The sequence below is a fragment of the Hyperolius riggenbachi genome, chromosome 2 (assembly GCF_040937935.1).
Source record: "Hyperolius riggenbachi isolate aHypRig1 chromosome 2, aHypRig1.pri, whole genome shotgun sequence".
NCBI lineage: Eukaryota > Metazoa > Chordata > Amphibia > Anura > Hyperoliidae > Hyperolius > Hyperolius riggenbachi.
The window spans coordinates 473,558,439-473,572,639 of record NC_090647.1 but is presented as its reverse complement, the minus strand read 5'-3'; the positions used below and the strand labels follow the sequence as shown (position 1 = coordinate 473,572,639).

At 44.4% G+C, this 14,201-nt stretch overlaps 1 protein-coding gene across 2 annotated transcripts in view; it reads left to right on the top strand.

Annotated features, from left to right (window-relative positions):
- PAFAH1B1 (platelet activating factor acetylhydrolase 1b regulatory subunit 1) overlaps positions 1–14,201 on the top strand; it is a 123,365-nt gene that overhangs the window by 62,324 nt on the left and 46,840 nt on the right. Inside the window, exon 1 of one of the 2 annotated variants that reach the window (XM_068270238.1) lies at positions 6,408–6,496. The exons of the other annotated variant lie outside the window; for it this stretch is intronic. The gene's annotated coding sequence lies outside the window, so the exon portion shown is untranslated. Of the gene's footprint in view, positions 1–6,407; positions 6,497–14,201 lie in introns of those variants that run through there. 2 annotated transcript variants of the gene reach the window in all.

Here is a 14,201-nt window from a genome sequence, read left to right as displayed (position 1 = left end):
CTCTCCTGTTCCCTCCTCTGTGAACCAGGCAGGCTCCAGTGCCAGTGATCCCTGGCACTGCCTCTTGCAGCCAGGAGGGGATCCTGCAGCATTAGTTCATGCAGCATTATGTAAATGTGTATGCTAATTTAAGCAGTTTGAAATATAATCCAATCCCACCAAGGTGTAAATTGATTTTTTTCCATTTTCAAGTTGCTTACGTTTGCATGCAGATTTACATAATCCTGCATGAACTACTGTGCACATTTAGCAGTCCCTCTTCAAAGAACTCCCAATGTGTAAATACAGAACGCATGTATGTTACTTTCCAGGAAAGAAAAAAGCTGCTACAACATAGCTTTACTACAGTATTAGACTTTTCACATCAGTGGTGCTGTCCCCTGTGTATGGATCGCAGAAAGAATTTTATCCTGAGTGACTCGTATACCTGGAAATGTATCATACATAGACTGTCAATCTACAACGAGGACTTTGACGTGCTATTTTCCCAGTAGGCTTCATAAGCATTGTTGTGTATGCGCTACCTTCTAATTGGTTCCTTTATGAATGTAGGAAGGGGCAGCTCCAATGTGTAGACCAGGGGTCCCCAAATGTTTTGGGTCAAGGGCCGGGTCAACATACTTCAGACTGCTGGGGGGCCGGAGTATACATAAAATGATGTAGAAGTCTCTGCGGGCCAGACAGTGAGGCATACCCAGGTGAAACCTGCAGTCCAATTGGACAACAGTGTCACCTGATGTAGAATTTGATTGAAACCAGCGAATTACTGCTTTCTGGCTTCATTCTATATGCTGACCACCAATATTTAAAGATGTAGCTGACCGCATCTATAATACATTTTGTGTGTGGGGGGGCTGGTGAAAAAGCCTCAGGGGTCACATTCGGTCCGCGGGCCTTAGTTTGAGGACCACTGGTGTAGACTGATACCAGCCTGCTATATATGGATGTAGCGCTCTCCTCCTGAAAGTGCAACATCAAAGGTTGATTTTAAAGAGAACTTGAGGCGGGGTTCTTACCAGGGCTGTGGAGTCGGTCCAAAAATCCACCGACTCCTCAGTTTAGGATTCCACCAACTCCGACTCCACGACTCCGACTCCTCTAATTTGCATATTACAATTTTGTTGATTAAAAGTATGTAACATGAAATTCGTCTCTTAACTGCCAACGCTTAGGAATTTTACAAGACAACTGAAGTGAGAAGGATATGTAGACTACTATATTTATTCCCTTTAGACTAAAACTAGTCCTTGGTAAGAGTACTTGTAAAAGGTACAAACCGGAACAAAGAACATCTATCAGGCCCTAGGCAATGTAAGTAAGGGTACATGTAAGAATGATGTGCAGGTATTCTGCAGGGGAATGAGGGGATTGTAAACAGACAACACCTCTGTGTTCAATGTGCACAGCATTCTCAGTGGATTCCCTGCAGCTCTGTGGGGAGTGCATATGTAGAGTATAGTACTACTGTGTAACAAAGTAAACCTGAGACAGATGAAATTAAAGTTTTATACATAACTGGGGCTTCCTCCAGCCGCCTTCAGGATAATCAGTCCCTCGTTGTCCTCCACCACCACCTGGATCTTCTGCTATGAGTCCAGGTACTTGAGCCAGTCGGGCGTAGTGCGCATGCACACACTCCGCCGCCAGGAGCATACTACACCTGTGCAGCACTATTGCGCAGGTGCAGAATGTTCTTGGCTGTGGGAGCGGCATGCGGCCGGACAGCGCTGACTGGCTGAATTACCAGGACTCATAGCAGATGATCCGGGTGGTGGAAGACAGTGAGGGACTGATTAGCCTGAAGGGGGCTGGAGGAAGCCCCAGGTATGTATAAAACTTTACTTTTCACCCGTCTCAGTTTACCTTTAATTTGTAGTCACCAAACCAAATTTTAATAACATATCAAATTATTTGATTTCATCAGCAAAGGGAGTGCATACATTTGCATAAATCAGCATCAATGCAGAATTATTTCCATCTCGTTGACCATCTCTATTAGTGACATGGCTAACCATCAGGCTTTATACTTACAGCATAGATGTTATTTAGTGTATATAAGAGATTCCTGTGTACACATCATATATACAGTCACAATCAGATATGTATATCTGACTTTAAAAATACAGGGACTGCTTTAATGAAGCAGCACAAGTAACTAATTTTGATTGGTTTATTTCATTTTTGTAGACTAAGCACAGCTATTACTGTATATATACTGTATATATACATTATTTTTAATGACTATTATCTGAGAAATAGAACATTTTATCATATTTTCTATTTTAATTACAGTTACAAATTCATTAGGAGTCGGAGTCGGTGCATTTTTTCCCGACTCCGACTCCAGGCACCCAAAATTGCCCGACTCCACGACTCCGACTCCACGACTCCGACTCCACAGCCCTGGTTCTTACATCGCAATCTTTATACAGATGCTGGGTCTGCCTATAGAGCCCAGTCTCTGTTGCTAGTTAGTTTCCTCCAAAGACCCCCCCCCCCCCCGCGCGCGCGCCGTCAGACCCCATAAATCACAGCCGCGCCATGCGGCTGATTTTACCTCACTAACATCAGTCTCTGCTGCTCCCCCGCCTCCTGAATCGCTCCGGTCCCCGCCCGCGTCCCTTCCCTCCAATCAGCGGCGAGGAAAGGGACATGGGCGGGGACCGGAGCGATTCAGGAGGCAGGGGAGCAGCCAAGACTGACGTTCGTGAGATAAACACAGCCGGCTGCGACACGCTGCGTGTCTCCAGCGCGGCTGTGTTTTATGGGGTCTGACAGCGCTTGGGGGGGCTTTGGAGGAAACTAACAACAGAGGCTGGGCTCTATAGACAGACCCAGCCTCTGTATGGGGATTGCGACGCAAGAACCCTGCATCGGGTTCTCTTTAAGGCAGGGAACGCACTTGTCTTTCAGTTTTCTGCGTAAGTTTTCTGCATACCCAAGTGTGTTTCTATGCAGAAAAACGCATGTTTTTTTTCACAGCAGCTAATGTAATTGTTACAGAAAACAGACAAAATGTGCAGAATCGTGATGCAGAATGTCAGGTTTTTTTTTCTGCGCGTAAAAAACACATTAAGTGTGAATTAGCACATTGATTAACATGAGTTCTCAGTTTTTCTGTGCAGAAAGTGTATTCCATGCCTCAAGGATACCCGAGTTGACATGTGACATGAGATAGACCTGTGTATGTACAGTGCCTAGCACACACAATGATGCTCCTTTTTTTTTTTTTTCCTCCCCCTCTGCCTGAAGGAGTTAGTGGCAGTTCCTGTCCGAGTAGGGACTGAGTCGGACTATGTGTGACCCTGACTGATAAGATATTCCAACTATAAAACACTTGCCTAGCAGACAGTGGCTTCTGAGAGCAGGAAATAGATAAAATGGGTCAATAGTTCATAGATTTTAGCTATGGCATACTTCAATAAATGTCATTGAGCAAAAACAATAACAGTAAAAACATGAAAAAAGTAGAATTAAATATAAAACTGGAAAAATAAAAATATAAAATATTCCAGTTTTACTTTATAAGGTCATTTTTAGGAGGATAGATATAATTGTTTTCATTAGTTTTTCACCTCGGGTATCCTTAGAGTATTTTTATATTATACCTGTTGGCGGCACACCTCCTGTAAAATATATTTACAACACTGTTGAAAAGTCGCACAATGCAACACATGCAGTGGAGTAATACAGTCCATAGACTTGTGCTTACACTGCAACTGTTACTGCGTGCATGCTGTCCGGTAACATTCCCTCTCCCTCTTTCTCCCCCCCCCCCCCCCCCCCCACCACCACCATATGCAATTCACTTTTCCACCTGCGTTTTTTCCCTAGGTGAAATTTCCAAACTTGTCAACAAAATGCCTTTTAAACCACCAACAAGCAAGGAAATACTCCAAATAATTTTGATAGTACTTTTTCCATTGCCAAGTGCTAAAAAGTTATATCGAAGATGAAACAAATATCCCCTAGGAGAAAACTCAGGTGAAAAAGTGAATTGCATATGGGCCAGAGAGAGAGAGAGAGAGAGAGAGAGAGAGAGAATCTGTAGTATGCTGTGTGTTAACAGACAGCATGCACGCAGTAACAGTTGCCGTGTAAGCACAAGTCTATGGACTGTATATTCTCTCTCTCTCGCGCTCTCATGTGCATACAGACTGTGACAGCGAGAGGCACAGACTAACCAGCAAGCTCATGGTGAACCAGAACTCATTAGAATGTGTGAGAGGCTACAATGGTTCAAAAAGCCCCCTTACTAAAATGCTAAGAAAAACAAGTTTGCTTTCTTAAAACAGAATTTGCAATAACTCAGGTTGGAGTGAGCTTGAGATGTCTCCCAGTGCATCACTGCTGAATATATTCAAATTAACCATTGTTGCTCTTAGAAGCTAAACACTCCCCCAGAACCGCTGGAATGTAATGTGTCAGCTTGTTAATTTGTACAGAGCCATAATAATCCAACATGCATACAGACTGTTTCGGATTGCTTGATCCTCATCAGTGCATGGCATTGATTAATTTGGCTCTATGGAGTAGAGCTTGTAACACCGAGAAGTACAGACTATGAGCTTGCTGGTTAGTCTGTACCTCTCGGTGTTACAAGCCCTACTCCATGGAGCCAAATTAATCAATGCCATGCACTGATGAGGATCAAGCAATCCGAAACAGTCTGTATGCATGTTGGATTATTATGGCTCTGTACAAATTAACAAGCTGACACATTACATTCCAGCGGTTCTGGGGGAGTGTTTAGCTTCTAAGAGCAACAATGGTTAATTTGAATATATTCAGCAGTGATGCACTGGGAGACCTCTCAAGCTCAGTCCAACCTGAGTTATTGCAAATTCTGTTTTAAGAAAGCAAACTTGTTTTTCTTAGCATTTTAGTAAGGGGGCTTTTAGGACCATTGTAACCCCTTACACACTCCAATGAGTTCTGGTTCACCATGAGCTTGCTGGTTAGTCTGTACCTCTCTGTCTTAGACACACCCTCACGTGCACACAAACATCCATATACATACACACCCCCACCCCAGCGCATCCGTATAGTTCTGTACTAGCAGGCCACATTTCTCGGCATCCTTTCTTGATGAATGATCCTCGGTGTATGCAACATCCAGTATTGATGACCACTGTCAAAATCCTACTAACGTCATAGCAGCATCATACATGCCAGTAAACAATAGCTGCGACCCTGAAACCTTGCTCCTTGCTTGTGAATGAAGCTAGCAGCTTTTCTGAATATAATGCAGTGCTAGTTATCTGATTTTCAGTGTAATGGGCCTCACCATCTGTCTTAGTGAAGCACCTACATTCTCTCTCCACCCCTCCCCCTCAGTACAGTATAGTGTACATGTAGGTCAGATGTGACTAGCAGAGCGTAGAGCATTTCAAAGAAAAATGCTTATAAAATCTTGTAAGATTGCTATGGAAACTGGTGCTAAGCCACAGCCATTAAAGTAGGGGAGGAAGTAGAATGAATGAATGACCCAGCGTAGCAATGCAAGTTTCTTGTTAGACCGTACGTGAATGTCTTTGCAGTAACCAAAGTACTGGATTCTTATGGAGAGCTAATAAATGTCTTATGATCAAAATCCACCTCTGCTTCTTTGCCCTGCCCATGGCCTTCAGGAGAGTCTGGGTGTAGTAGACGATTCAGATTTTAAACTGGCTGAGCAGGTTTGTTTCTTAAATGACAACCACTTGCCGTTAACTTAAGTCCTTTTAAGAATCAAAGGTGTTGATCTCACACTAATGGCTGACGCCTGTAAGTCCCAACTTCTATATGGGTTTATACTCTCATACAGATCCTTTATATTTGAAGTGGCTGTGGAGTTAACTCTGACCTGATTCCTTTAATAAGCAAAGAGGAAAGTAATAGTGACTTAGTACTTGGGGTGCTATTTTGGTTTAAGGGACCCAGCATGAAACCTCATATGGAAGTGTTTCCAATCATAACAACCTCTACAGCATGAAGCATTATGATTTGGCTGAATGGTGTAAGCGTAGTTCACTACCATTCATCTGAAATCTAGCAGTTCGAGAGGGTGCTATCCACCCAATCACATTAGCAGAACTTTCCGATAAGGTTTCCTGCTGGGTCTTTTAAAGGGACACTATGGCGAAAAATTGTAAAATTTAAAATCTGTGCAAACATAAAGTACATTTTGTTTTTCCAGAGTAAAATGAGCAGTAAATTACTTTGCTCATATGTTGCTGTTACTTATAGTAGGTAGTAGAAATCTGACAGAAGTGACAGGTTTTGGCCTAGTTCATCTCTTCATGGGCGGATTTTCAGGGATTTATTTATTTTCAAAAGCACTTAGTGAATGGCAGTTGCTCTGTCCAACTGCCAAAAACTGTGCAGCGAGCAGGGAAGCTGGCCAGCATCATTGTTTAAATCCTTTTTAGGGAATATCTTTATAAAGAATCAGTCTTGCTGAGAATCCCCTATGAAGAGATGGACTGTCGCTTCTGTCAGATTTCTTCTGCCTACTGTAAGTGACAGCATCATAGGAGAAAAGTAATTTATGGCTCATTTTACTCGGGGAAAAGACATACTTGTCTGTCTGCACATATTTTAAATTTTTATATTTTTCACCATTGTGCCCCTTTAAATTAGACAAGTGTTGTGCTTGGTACTAGGAAGCTGGCGTGCATTCCTTGTCAGAATTTTTCCTCCTGAAAGATCCCTACACTAAATGGAGCATAGAAGTTATTTTAACTATTACTCCATCCCATAGAACTTCTTTTCCCTGCATTGGTGTGGAGGCTGCTTGTAGTAGTAGGTGGGCACAGTACAGGATTCTCAAGAATTCCTTTATTTCCTGAAGCACTGCCTGGTCAGTGGCACAGTCATTCTGTGAGAATACTGTGCAGTGAGTAGGCAGACTGGCTTTCATGTTGTTTTGGGTGGTATTACTGGTGCAGTAGTCCCGCCCCCGGGTGATTTCTGCAAAAAGCAGCCTCAGGTGCCGGTTGCTTGAGACTACCTGTTAGTTGGATTCCTGATAACCAGGATTGTGCTGTAAGGGAAATAAGAGGCTCTGTGAACCAGGGTCCTCTGCCATGGACAGTGACAGGGCATCCGCTGTCATCCTTCATTGCTCAAATTTGAGCTGTGGACCAGGCCTTAATAGGAACTGCAGTCTGACATAACACAAATGTTTCCATACTGTTAACTTCTTCAGCAATTCAATAAACTCCTGCATTGTAAAACAGACTGCTAGAGACAATGAGGCAGAGCTGCACGCAGTAGCTCTGCTACCTCTAGACATTCTCCGCCGATCTCCACCTCTCCCTGCCCCTCTGTCATCTTTCACTGAGAGGGGCGGGGAGAGGTGGAGATTAACTGGATGGGGAGGCAGAGCTACTGTGCAAAGCTCTGCCTCCCTCGGGCTGCAAAGTCATGGAACTTTGCAGGTCTATTTCTTTGCTCTATATCACTCATTCTGCCATAGGAATGCTGCGAATCTGCTTAGAATTTAATGCTGAAGAGGACTAAAGAACATCAGGTAAAAAGAGGCTTCAGTGTCTCTTTAACCTTCTCAGTGCTGAATGTTTGATTAAAATGTCTCAATCGATTGAGAACTCAAAGGACAACGAAAGTGGGTGTAATATGGAGGCTGCCATATTTATTTCCCATTAAAGGGGAACTTCAGCCTAAACAAACATATTGTCATTAAGTTACTTTAGTGATGTTAATTAAAATAAATGGGTAATATAATCTCTTACCCACCCTGTTTTAAAAGAACAGACAAATCTTAGTGATTTCATGAGGGCAGCCATATTTTTGGTTGATAGGTGACAGGGAGCATGAGACACAGTTCCAACTGTCCTGTGTGCTGATCACCCCTCCCAGCTGCACGTGCTAGAATTCAAAATTAAAAAATTTTTTTGCACCAAAACAGCAGGAGAACATCAGAAATCCCATCGTGCTTTGCACAGAATCAGGGGAAAATGTCCGGGCATTTTTCTTCTGTGCAGCTAAAATGAGGCTTTATTAAGAAAAACAAAGTTCTGATGCTGTGAAACTGTTAACCCTCCTGGCGGTTAATTTTTTTTGCCAAAATGGCAAAAATCCTTTTTTTTTTTAATTTTTTTTTTTTTGTGTTTCATGTAAAGCTACCAGAGTGGTAGCTACATGAAACACCACTAGAGGGCGCATGTGTCCCTCTAGTGCGATCGTCGCCGGCATCAATAGCAAACAGGGGAACGCGTATATAACGCGCTCCCCTGTTTGGCTTCTCCTGTCGCCATGGCGACGATCGGAATGACGTCATGGACGTCAGCCGACGTCCTGACGTCAGACACCTCCGATCCAGCCCATAGCGCTGCCCGGAACTCATTGGTCCGGGCAGCGCAGGGCTCTGGCGGGGGGGGGGGGGCCCTCTTGCGCCGCTGCGTACGGGCGATCGCCGCAGAGCGGCGGCGATCAAGCTGTACGCGCGGCTAGCAAAGTGCTAGCTGCGCGTACAGCATTTTAAATGGAGCAAATCGCTCCATCAGGGGCTGAGATATCTTCCTGCGCGGCATAGCCCGAGCTCAGCTCGGGCTTACCGCCAGGAAGGTTAAACACTGAGCCTTTTCAGTGCTGCTGAGTAGATTTTTAGTCTGGAGGTTCACTTTAATCAATACCAGTTGTCTGGCTTTTTGCTGATCTTTCACGCATCAGTAGTGTCTGAATCGTATACCTGAAACAAGCATGTGACAAATGCAGTTCAATATCTGATATGCATGCTTGTTTAGGGTCTATGGCTAAAAGTATAAGGGGCAGAGCATCAGCTGAACAGCCAGGCAATCTGCATTGTTTAAAATGAAATAAAGGTAGTCCAAACTTAGAGACACTTAAGCCAGAAAAAGAGTTTTACTCACCTGGGGCTTCTACCAGCCCCCTGCAGCAGTCCTGTGCCCTCGCAGCCACTCACTAATCCTCTGGTCCCCCGCTGCCAGCTAGTTTCGTTTTTGCCGACAGGCCCGTCAGGACTAGCCACATGTAGCTTTTTCCGCATTCCCGACTGTAATTGGCGCTACATTATGCCACATTATGAACGCATAGATATGCGACAACGCGTATTTTTGTACGCGTTGCGGCCCGCAATAGCGCTAATTAGTCGGGAATGCGGAAAAAGCTAGGCGTGGCCAGTCCTGACTGGCCTATCGGCAAAAACAAAACTAGCTGGCAGCGGGGGGACCAGAGGATTAGTGAGTGGCTGCGAGGGCACAGGACTGCTGCAGGGGCTGGTAGAAGCCCCAGGTGAGTAAAACATTTTTTTTTTTTTCCTGGCTTAAGGTTCACTTTAACAAATATAGGGGACTGTAGGTTAATTCTTAACCTGAATCTGTTCTTAAAGTGGATCCGAGATGAACTTTTACACATTGCATAATTGTGTTCCATTCCTATTTACAGGGAATTCCTCAAGCCAAATACTTTTTTGTTTTTGTGTTAATACTCTAATTCTCTATAAACTAAACAAGCCACACCCACAGGTTTTCAGAGAGCCAAGGCACTTTCAGACAGTAGCAAGGACTCATGGGAGCTTAGTCTGGGCAGGAGGAGGGGGAGGTATTACTAGCCAGAGATTTTAGAGGCGAGAATTTTTTTTTTTTTTTTTTTTTGCTCAAGATGCAGATAAGCTTGCCTCTGTGTAATGTTTACAAATATGGCTGCTGTCATTTTATCACAGAAAGAAATAATCATATTCTATTGAAGCTGTTTGCAGCTAGATTTACTGTGTAAATTATCTAAACTTTAGATAAGATATATAGACAAGGTACTTGTTATAGATAGTTTTTCATCTCTGATCTGCTTTGTCGGAACATTGTGCCATTTCTGTCCCCTGTACCTCCTCTGTGCCCCCCGTGCCTCCAGTGTCCCCCTCTGTCACCTCCTGTACCTGCTCATAGAAGCTTAAAAGCCATTTTTTCTTAAAATATTTTTAAAATCGATTTTCTCAAACTACAAGTCCAATTTGAAATTCATTTTTTTGACTTGTTCCCATGGTTTCACAGAATCCAGTTCGTATCGGCGGGGCGTTTGTAAGTCGGGGACTACCTGTATGGTAACCTCCATGTTCCTCTAAGTTCAGGTGTTTTTTTTTGTTTGTTTGTTTTTTTTTTAAAGCTTTTTGTACACTTAAAGAGACACTGAAGCGGAAAAAAATATATGATATAGTGAATTGGTTGTGTACTATGAATAATTACTAGAAGATTAGCAGCAAAGAAAATATCCTCATTTTTATTTTCAGGTGTATATAGTGTTTTTCTAACATTGCATCATTCTCTAATATGTGCAGATTACACAACACTCAGCATTCAAAATGATTCAGAGCAGTCTGTGAACTAATGACCTCTCCTCTGGCAGAGGAAAAGTAATTAGTTCACTTACAGTTGAGATAATAAAAGTCAGATAACAGCCCTCTCCACGACTTTGAAAGTCGTAGATTAATGGCTTTTTTGCATAGAGATAACTAGTTTCTTAACTCTTCCTGTACTGGAAACAATTAGACTGATATATCTGATCTTAATGTTTTATTTCTTAGCTGTACCACACATACAAATCATAATATCATTTTTTTTCCGCTTCAGTGTCTCTTTAAGCTTTTAATGGCTCAGACATTTGGCTTGATCATATAAAAAATAGAATTATTTTATATGATATCCTCTTGGTGCAGTACAGAATACAATCTGTAAAAATCTATTAAGCTAAAATCATTTTTTTTTTTTTTTTTTAGTTTCCTCTGATCTGGGTTACTATATGTACAATACCTCTAATAGTGGCTACCTTAACCCTTTCTGGACCAGCACCCTCTGCCCCCTTAGGACCAGAGGGTGCTGGTCCAGCAAACCGCCGCTTCCCGACGAATCGCCGCAAGTTACTTTCGCTCCCACCGGACACGCCGCTCTATCCCTGTCGCAGGCTGCTCTCTCTTCAATCGCTATGACGGCAGAGTGCTGTGCGCCGATCAGGAGCCGCTTTCATTGGCTCCTGACCCTGTCATTCCATGTAAGCCAATGGGAACGGCTTACATGAATGACAGGGCTAGGAGCCAATGAAAACTGCTCCTGCCCGGCTCACAGTGCTCTGCCGTCATAGAGGCGGCAGGGCATCACATTGCGGCGGGGGCAGAGCGGACCAATCGACGGGGACGGGCGGGAGCGCGCGGTCAATGGGACATAGAGCTTACGTCCGGTCAGGACCGCAGCGCCCCTGCCCGCCGTAGATTTATACTCGCTCCGTCCGCAGGTAGGTAAGGACTTCCAAGGCCAGAGTTTAAAAAAACAAAAACAAACAAAAAAAAAAGTTAAATACCTATGCTGATGTAGTATCTTCAGGGGACGCCATCCGCTGAACAGCTGGTACCTGCGCTGCTCCTGCCCCCCTCCATTGAGTCACGTTCCCCCTTGCTGGATTGTCGTGTGGCGAGCCGCTGTCATGAAGTGGAGGCAAACGGTCGCAAAGTCCCGATCCCAGACTATAAAGGCATATAGCAACCAGCATGGGAACAGTTACAATGCACCAGACACCCTGCCCACGTGTCAGACACAATACGGCTACTCCACGAGCAGCAGCAAGAGGGCTTACATTTTAGCAAAGTCACATGACCGCCATGTCCTGCCATTCCTCCAGCCACTCCCGCACCATTTTTGAAGATCCCACCGGATTCTAGCGAGAGTCCTGTGCTGCCCCATTGTCATCCCTCTTCGAGTGCAATCCGGAGATTGGCCTCCTGAACACATGAACTCCACTATCATGGCAGCTGCACTGCTCTGAATGGTAGGGGATGGAGCTGCTTTGCCCTGTTCTGTATGGGGACATGTTGTTCATGGGAGATTGAACTGCTATGACTATCATAGACTGCTGCTGACATTACTAGATCTCTTGAATGTTTCCAGCCACTACAGTTAGCTTATACAAAGAGCATATGATCTATACATTTCAACATCAGAACATGGAGATGGTTATGCTGTTGTGTTTAGATGTAGTTTTTTATTTTCTTCAGTTTAACGTTAACGTGAAGGTAGCGCAGCACAACCTTTCAGAGGCTCTAGGTCAGTGGTGTGGAGGAGGATGTAGGAAACCTCTGGAGAAAGTATCTGATTCAAAGGGGGGGGGATCTGCCTATATACACTAAAGGGGATCTAGATGGCTAACCTGTACTGGTGCAACTATAGCTAACTAACCTTTACTCGGGCACCTGTAGCTGGCTAAATTATACTGGGGGCACCTATATTTGACTACCTATACTGGGGGCACTCATACTCTCCATTGGTGTGCTGTTCAATCGTTGTGTATCAAATCATGAATCGAGTAGAAATCACAATTTCTGGCAAACTGCAATTCAAACTTTTACTAAAATCATTCAGATCTAGTCCCAACCCCCATCCCCCGGGCCATCTTCACATTCCACAATTAAGATGGCCACCAGGTCTTGCCGCGCTTGCGCAGTTCTCATAGCCACGAGTGCGGCTGCGTAGCTCTGAGTCGTCCTCCAGCCCCGTCCTCACTCCCAGCGGTCTTGCACCGTTTACATCCAAGAGGTCAGGACTGGAGAAGGACTCAAAGCTGCGCAGTCGCACTCCCACACCCCACCAGAGCCTGTAATTTAGATGAAAACACTGCAGAATGAAACGGGGGTGCTGATGGCGTCCCTTGAAGATACATCAGCATAGGTATTTAACCCTGGCCTCGGAAGTCCTTTAATGTAAATGGCTAGAGGTAGGCGTTTGCAGGCGAGACCTATACTAGTACAAAATTGACATCAATACTTGTATAATTTGGTATGTCCCAGGTTTGCTAGGTGTGTCCTTTTCAGCTAGCTGTGTAGCATTGTTAGCTCAGTTTTATTTCATAGGCATTGGGTTATCTGCACAATTTAAAAAAGTGTTATTGATCTGGTCTTGCATTGAACTTTGTAAGCCGGCTTCTCCATTCAAGCAGTTAGGAAGAGATAAAACGTGTGAATGTCAGCTTTTCTTCTTATAATACAATTCCAGCACTTCTGCACGTTGCATGCCAACATGCACAGCTGTCAGGAGACGGGCAACCTCTAACCGACCTTCTCCTGTCTCGCCTCAGCTATTATGTCTCTCTATGAACCTGTGTCGGCCAGATTACATCCTTTAAGTGCAGGGGCATTTATTATGCAGCAGCCTTTTTATTTTGCACTAGATTTCCACTGTAAACACTACTTTAATTTTTATTTGCAAATGCATATGTTAATAGCTACCATATTAAAAAAAAATGTACTGTAAACACCTGTAGGTATACAATTAAAACTGATAAAGCCATTTGAACTATCCACAGACTAAGCTATTGACGATGTAAAATGTGTACTGAAGTTTTTGGAATATATTTTTATTTTTTTAAAAGGATTGTAGTGGTTTGGCAACAGGCTTGAAAAGGAAGGAAATGTTAATTTCACTTAACGACCGCCTAACGCCGATAGGCGTCGGCGGGTCGTTAGTGGTATAGCATGGAAACTGCTGCTCGAACGAGTGGCTTTTCCATGCCAGTTCACGGAGGGTGTCTCCGTGAACAGTGTGCGAGCCGCCGATCGCGGCTCGCACACGTAATGTAAACACACGGGGAAGAAATCCCTGCTGTTTACGTCATACGGCGCTGCTGCGCAGCAACACCGTAAGGCAGATCGGCGATCCCCGGCTTCTGGGCGTGGATCGCCGGCATATGATAGGCTGAAGCCTATCCTACAATGCGCAGGACGGATATCTCCCATGATGGGAGAAGGAGCGCAGAAAACGCTGCGGCGGGAGGCTTTGAAGAGCCTCCCCCCGGCAAAGCACAACAAGCCAGCAGCGACCAGACCACCCCAGCAGGACATCCCCTAGTGGGGGAAAAAAGGGGGGGGGGGGAGTCTGATCACCCTGGCTAAATCCTGATCGGTGCTGCGGGCTGGAGAGCCCACGCAGAACCAATTTCAGGAAAATCCCCTGGTCCTTAAGTGGTTAATTTGGTCTCATTTGTCTTTTTATGCAGACCGCAACACGGTGGTGTAGTGGAGAGCATGCTTTTTCAGCACTGGTTCCCAGTTTGCATTCTGACTAGGGCACTATCTGCACAGAGTTTGTATGTTCTCCCTGTTTGTATCCATTTCCTTCTGGCACTCCGGTTTCCTCCCTCGTTACAAAAACCTACAGATAAGGTCATTGGCTCCACCCTAAGGGCCCAAGCCTACTAATGCA